The 7500-nt window shown below is 29.7% G+C and overlaps 1 non-coding gene and 1 pseudogene across 1 annotated transcript; both read right to left on the minus strand.

Annotated features, from left to right (window-relative positions):
* Window positions 1-1346: 1346 nt before the first annotated feature.
* On the minus strand, window positions 1347-1527 carry LOC129251556 (5.8S ribosomal RNA; annotated as a pseudogene).
* A 597-nt stretch (window positions 1528-2124) lies between these two features.
* LOC129251565 (small subunit ribosomal RNA) lies at window positions 2125-4115 on the minus strand. The gene has a single exon (XR_008583004.1). It is a non-coding gene; the product is annotated as a small subunit ribosomal RNA (ribosomal RNA).
* Between the last annotated feature and the right edge of the window lie 3385 nt (window positions 4116-7500).

A 7500-nucleotide genomic window follows, 5' to 3' on the forward strand; every position in this document is an offset into this window, starting at 1 on the left:
TATTAAAAAATAGACTAAAAATTAATCCCATTATATTTAAGTTAAGTTAATTATGCCATTAAGTTTAATATAACTCAATGACTTGCACATATGTTAGACTCCTTGGTCCGTGTTTCAAGACGGGTCCCGAAGGTATCCTGAATCTTTCGCATTGTTAATCATATAAATGCATACAAATAAATATTAATATCATAGATATTAAATTTTTTGTAAAATTCAAAAAATGAATTTTAGCATTATATATAATAAAATCTATCAACACTTTATCAAATCATTAGTATTTATTTTATGTTAATATGCTTAAAAAGCAAATTAATTTAAATAAACTTAATATCACCAATGATCTTTTGATAAATACTTTATTATGTTAATAGATTACAATGTCCTTATATGAAAAAAATGCACATTATTTTTTTAATTATTTAATGATGAATTTTTCATAATGGATATTCAGGTTCATCGGGCTTAACCTCTAAGCAGTTTCACGTACTATTTAACTCTCTATTCAGAGTTCTTTTCAACTTTCCCTCACGGTACTTGTTTACTATCGGTCTCATGGTTATATTTAGTTTTAGATGGAGTTTACCACCCACTTAGTGCTGCACTATCAAGCAACACGACTCTTTGGAAATATCTTTCTAGTAATCATTAACGTTATACGGGCCTGGCACCCTCTATGGGTAAATGGCCTCATTTAAGAAGGACTTAAATCGTTAATTTCTCATACTAGATATTAAGATATTCCATACACTGCATCTCACATTTGACATATAGACAAAGTGACTTAGTGCTGAACTATTTTCTTTTCGCTCGCCGCTACTAAGAAAATCCTTGTTAGTTTCTTTTCCTCCCCTCATTAATATGCTTAAATTCAGGGGGTAATCCCATATGAGTTGAGGTTGTTTTAATATTCTTTTTTTATCTTCTCACAATTTAATAAAAAAATTATATCATCTTTTCATCTCTATTTTTCTTTTCTCCTTTTATATATTGTAAATATATAAAAATAATAATAATGTAAAATGAGGCAATCCTAGAATAAAAAATTTAATTTTTATGCTAGACATTCCTCCTTTTAATTACATATATAAATTATTATTTTATATATATATATATAAATAATATGAAAATTTTTTGTAAAGAATACTTAGATTCAATATTTTCATCATTTCATTTTATTTGAGAGGATTTTTTTTTTAAAGAATATATAATAAATAAAATTCATTATATATCTTTATTTTTTTTGCTATTAATATTATGAATTATTTAAAATCCAATAATATACACATTTGCTTAAATTCAATTATTTTTATAAAAGAATAAGCAACTTATTTAGCATAGTCTTACAACCCTCAACCATATGTAGTCCAAGCAGTACTTTAAAATTGAATTTAATGTACATAACAGCATGGACTGCGATATGCGTTCAAAATGTCGATGTTCATGTGTCCTGCAGTTCACACGATGACGCACAGTTTGCTGCGTTCTTCATCGACCCATGAGCCAAGTGATCCACCGCTTAGAGTATTTTTTTATTTATTTTTATTTATAACAAATGTCAATTTTTTTTTGCATATATTAATTGAAAGAGTAAAATTAAATAATATTAATAATATATAAATTGATTTTCTTTCAATAATATATATCAAATATATTTAACTCTAAACATTTTTATTAAGTTGCGAATGTCTTAGTTCAACAATAATACAGTGGTGGTATTTATTATGATTCAATTATTTTGTATTTTTTTAATCATTTTATGTATATATATAATAATATAATAAATATATACCACTTTTGTTATTGTGAACAAATTAACTTATCATTCAATCAAATGAATAATAAGTACAACTTTTTATTTTCATGTTTAAAGGTTTTTAAAAGAAAAAAATAAGAAAAAACATTACAAAATGTACCATCATATATTATATTTAATATGATATAATTGATGGATCACAAATTGAATGAAAAAGAATAAAAAGAATTATGGATTCAAAATAATTATATAAATTTTTTTTTTTTTTTCTTTTTTTTTTTTTTTTTTTTTTCTTTTTGTTCGTTTGTTTGCTTGTCTGTTTGTTTGTTTGTTTGTTTGTTTGTTTTTCTTACGGATATGGAACACAATAATGATCCTTCCGCAGGTTCACCTACGGAAACCTTGTTACGACTTTTACTTCCTCTAAATAATCAAGTTCGGTCAACTTTTGCGAAACAACCGTGACACACGAGGCGTCACAGTGATCACGTCCGGAGACCTCACTAAATAATTCAATCGGTAGTAGCGACGGGCGGTGTGTACAAAGGGCAGGGACTTAATCAATGCGAGTTAATAACTCGCACTTACTGGGAATTCCAAGTTCATGTGAACAGTTTCAGTTCACAATCCCAAGCATGAAAGTGGTTCAGCGGTTTACCCGGACCTCTCGGTCTAGGAAATACACGTTGATACTTTCATTGTAGCGCGCGTGCAGCCCAGGACATCTAAGGGCATCACAGACCTGTTATTGCTCAATCTCGTTACTGCTAGACGCAATTTGTCCATTTAAGAAGCTAGTGTCCTTATAATGGGACAAACCAACAGGTACGACTCCACTTATATAAACACATTCAAACACTTGTACATTCAAGATGTACGCATGAAAGAAGGCTATATAAGTTTCAACATCATAATCCTGAAAGCATCTATTTAATATATTTGAGTCTCGTTCGTTATCGGAATTAACCAGACAAATCACTCCACGAACTAAGAACGGCCATGCACCACCACCCATAGATTCGAGAAAGAGCTATCAATCTGTCTTACACGCTTATGTTCGGACCTGGTAAGTTTTCCCGTGTTGAGTCAAATTAAGCCGCAGGCTCCACTCCTGGTGGTGCCCTTCCGTCAATTCCTTTAAGTTTCAGCTTTGCAACCATACTTCCCCCGGAGCCCAAAAGCTTTGGTTTCCCGGGAAGCGACTGAGAGAGCCATAGTAGTAGCTACACCCAATTGCTAGCTGGCATCGTTTATGGTTAGAACTAGGGCGGTATCTGATCGCCTTCGAACCTCTAACTTTCGTTCTTGATTAATGAAAACATCTTTGGCAAATGCTTTCGCTTAAGTTAGTCTTACGACGGTCCAAGAATTTCACCTCTCGCGTCGTAATACTAATGCCCCCAAACTGCTTCTATTAATCATTACCTCTTGATCTAAAAACCAATGAAAGTAGAACAGAGGTCTTATTTCATTATTCCATGCACAAAATATTCAGGCATTTGGAGCCTGCTTTAAGCACTCTAATTTGTTCAAAGTAATTGTACCGGCCCACAACAACACTCGATGAAGAGCACTGAAGTAGGTTTAAATAGGAGGAATATATAAAAAATACATTGTATTAATTATATATAAGAACTCCACCGGTAATACGCTTACATACATAAGGTAATGTACATACCACAATATATAGTTGTACTACCCGTATGAAGCACAAATTCAACTACGAACGTTTTAACCGCAACAACTTTAATATACGCTATTGGAGCTGGAATTACCGCGGCTGCTGGCACCAGACTTGCCCTCCAATAGGTCCTTGTTAAAGGATTTAAAGTGTACTCATTCCAATTACAGGGCCTCGGATATGAGTCCTGTATTGTTATTTTTCGTCACTACCTCCCCGAACTGGGAGTGGGTAATTTACGCGCCTGCTGCCTTCCTTAGATGTGGTAGCCGTTTCTCAGGCTCCCTCTCCGGAATCGAACCCTGATTCCCCGTTACCCGTTGCAACCATGGTAGTCCTAGATACTACCATCAAAAGTTGATAGGGCAGACATTTGAAAGATCTGTCGTCGGTACGGGACCATACGATCTGCAAGTTATCTAGAGTTCAACCAATTTAACGATCAAATGATCGCTTGGTTTTAGTCTAATAAAAGCACACGTTCCATAAGGTCCGTGTTTATATTGCATGTATTAGCTCTAGAATTACCACAGTTATCCAAGTAACTGTTAACGATCTATGGAACCATAACTGATATAATGAGCCTTTTGCGGTTTCACTTTTAATTTGTTTGTACTTAGACATGCATGGCTTAATCTTTGAGACAAGCATATAACTACTGGCAGGATCAACCAGAATAATATTTTTATTTATATATTTTTCTTTGTTTTTCATATTTGAAAATTTCATAAATTACGGTGTATATAAAAAGTAAAGGGGCGACCCCCCTTTAGCTTTTCTTATCAAAATTCAAAAACCGTTTTTTATGAAAAAGAATTTTCGTTCTCTATATTATATATTTTATATAAAAATATAAGAACGATATTTCTTCTTAATATTTGCCAATTTTCAAATAATTTATCATTCTTAATAACATTTTACTTTTTTTTTCAAATGCATTTTTAATGTAATAATTTCATATATTACATAATTTTTCTCTTTGAATTGAAATTAATAATTTCATAATTCTATTTTTTAATCATAAATATATATGATTGAAAAAATTTTCTCCTCTTTTCCTTTGTTTAAAATTTAATTTTTCTTATAAATTTTTGTTTTTCTTATTTTTTTCTCTTCATCATCTGTTTAATTTCCTGTATTTATACAAGAAACAAACAGTTGAGGATAATTTCTATGTAATGCTAGTATAGAATATAAAATTTTGAATTCAAAAATTTATTTCTATTTAAACTAACTATAGAAAACCAGGAATAAAATACAATAACACCAATATGCCATAACATGTTAGTATAGAATATAGATTCTTCATATATGTATATATATTCGAAAATTTTTTCTATTTAAACTAACGTATGGAAAACCAGGAATAAAATCATAATATTACCAGTTTAATATGGCTCAAATTCGAGTTTCATATAGTTATGATTCGATTTATATGCTTCAATATCATTGGTTAGTTAACTTTTGATATTTTCATATTATATCACATGCCTTCACCGTGAGTGTTTTTTGCCATGCACACCTCACATTGTCAAAAATGTATGGGAAAAATTCATTTCAATACATTTCAGTTTGATTTGAAATGTCTTTATTATATATTTTAATGGCAATATGCCAAGGTTATATTCCATAACTCTTTATTTAAACTAACGTATGGAAAACCAGGCATAAAATCACAATATTACCAGTTTAATATGGCTCAAATTCGAGTTTCATATAGTTATGATTCGATTTATATGTTTCAATATCATTGGTTAGTTAACTTTTGATATTTTCATATTATATCACATGCCTTCACCGTGAGTGTTTTTTGCCATGCACACCTCACATTGTCAAAAATGTATGGGAAAAATTCATTTCAATACATTTCAGTTTGATTTGAAATGTCTTTATTATATATTTTAGTGCCAATATGCCAAGGTTATATTCCATAACATGTTAGTATTAGAATATAGATTCTTCATATATGTATATATATTCGAAAATTTTTTCTATTTAAACTAACGTATGGAAAACCAGGCATAAAATCACAATATTACCAGTTTAATATGGCTTAAATTCGAGTTTCATATAGTTATGATTCGATTTATATGCTTCAATATCATTGGTTAGTTAACTTTTGATATTTTCATATTATATTTCACATGCCTTCACCGTGAGTGTTTTTTGCCATGCACACCTCACATTGTCAAAAATGTATGGGAAAAATTCATTTCAATACATTTCAGTTTGATTTGAAATGTCTTTATTATATATTTTAGTGCCAATATGCCAAGGTTATATTCCATAACATGTTAGTATTAGAATATAGATTCTTCATATATGTATAGATATTCGAAAATTTTTTCTATTTAAACTAACGTATGGAAAACCAGGCATAAAATCACAATATTACCAGTTTAATATGGCTTAAATTCGAGTTTCATATAGTTATGATTCGATTTATATGCTTCAATATCATTGGTTAGTTAACTTTTGATATTTTCATATTATTTCACATGCCTTCACCGTGAGTGTTTTTTGCCATGCACACCTCACATTGTCAAAAATGTATGGGAAAAATTCATTTCAATACATTTCAGTTTGATTTGAAATGTCTTTATTATATATTTTAATGGCAATATGCCAAGGTTATATTCCATAAAATGTTAGTATAGAATATAGATTCTTCATATATGTATATATATTCGAGAATTTTTTTCTATTTAAACTAACGTATGGAAAACCAGGCATAAAATCACAATATTACCAGTTTAATATGGCTCAAATTCGAGTTTCATATAGTTATGATTCGATTTATATGCTTCAATATCATTGGTTAGTTAACTTTTGATATTTTCATATTATATCACATGCCTTCACCGTGAGTGTTTTTTGCCATGCACACCTCACATTGTCAAAAATGTATGGGAAAAATTCATTTCAATACATTTCAGTTTGATTTGAAATGTCTTTATTATATATTTTAGTGCCAATATGCCAAGGTTATATTCCATAACTCTTTATTTAAACTAACGTATGGAAAACCAGGCATAAAATCACAATATTACCAGTTTAATATGGCTTAAATTCGAGTTTCATATAGTTATGATTCGATTTATATGCTTCAATATCATTGGTTAGTTAACTTTTGATATTTTCATATTATATTTCACATGCCTTCACCGTGAGTGTTTTTTGCCATGCACACCTCACATTGTCAAAAATGTATGGGAAAAATTCATTTCAATACATTTCAGTTTGATTTGAAATGTCTTTATTATATATTTTAATGGCAATATGCCAAGGTTATATTCCATAACTCTTTATTTAAACTAACGTATGGAAAACCAGGCACAAAATCACAATATTACCAGTTTAATATGGCTTAAATTCGAGTTTCATATAGTTATGATTCGATTTATATGCTTCAATATCATTGGTTAGTTAACTTTTGATATTTTCATATTATATCACATGCCTTCACCGTGAGTGTTTTTTGCCATGCACACCTCACATTGTCAAAAATGTATGGGAAAAATTCATTTCAATACATTTCAGTTTGATTTGAAATGTCTTTATTATATATTTTAATGGCAATATGCCAAGGTTATATTCCATAAAATGTTAGTATAGAATATAGATTCTTCATATATGTATATATATTCGAGAATTTTTTTCTATTTAAACTAACGTATGGAAAACCAGGCATAAAATCACAATATTACCAGTTTAATATGGCTCAAATTCGAGTTTCATATAGTTATGATTCGATTTATATGCTTCAATATCATTGGTTAGTTAACTTTTGATATTTTCATATTATATCACATGCCTTCACCGTGAGTGTTTTTTGCCATGCACACCTCACATTGTCAAAAATGTATGGGAAAAATTCATTTCAATACATTTCAGTTTGATTTGAAATGTCTTTATTATATATTTTAGTGCCAATATGCCAAGGTTATATTCCATAACTCTTTATTTAAACTAACGTATGGAAAACCAGGCATAAAATCACAATATTACCAGTTTAATATGGCTTAAATTCGAGTTTCATATAGTTATGATTCGATTTATATGC

The sequence above is a fragment of the Anastrepha obliqua genome, unplaced genomic scaffold (assembly GCF_027943255.1).
Source record: "Anastrepha obliqua isolate idAnaObli1 unplaced genomic scaffold, idAnaObli1_1.0 ptg000028l, whole genome shotgun sequence".
In the NCBI taxonomy this organism is placed as follows: domain Eukaryota; kingdom Metazoa; phylum Arthropoda; class Insecta; order Diptera; family Tephritidae; genus Anastrepha; species Anastrepha obliqua.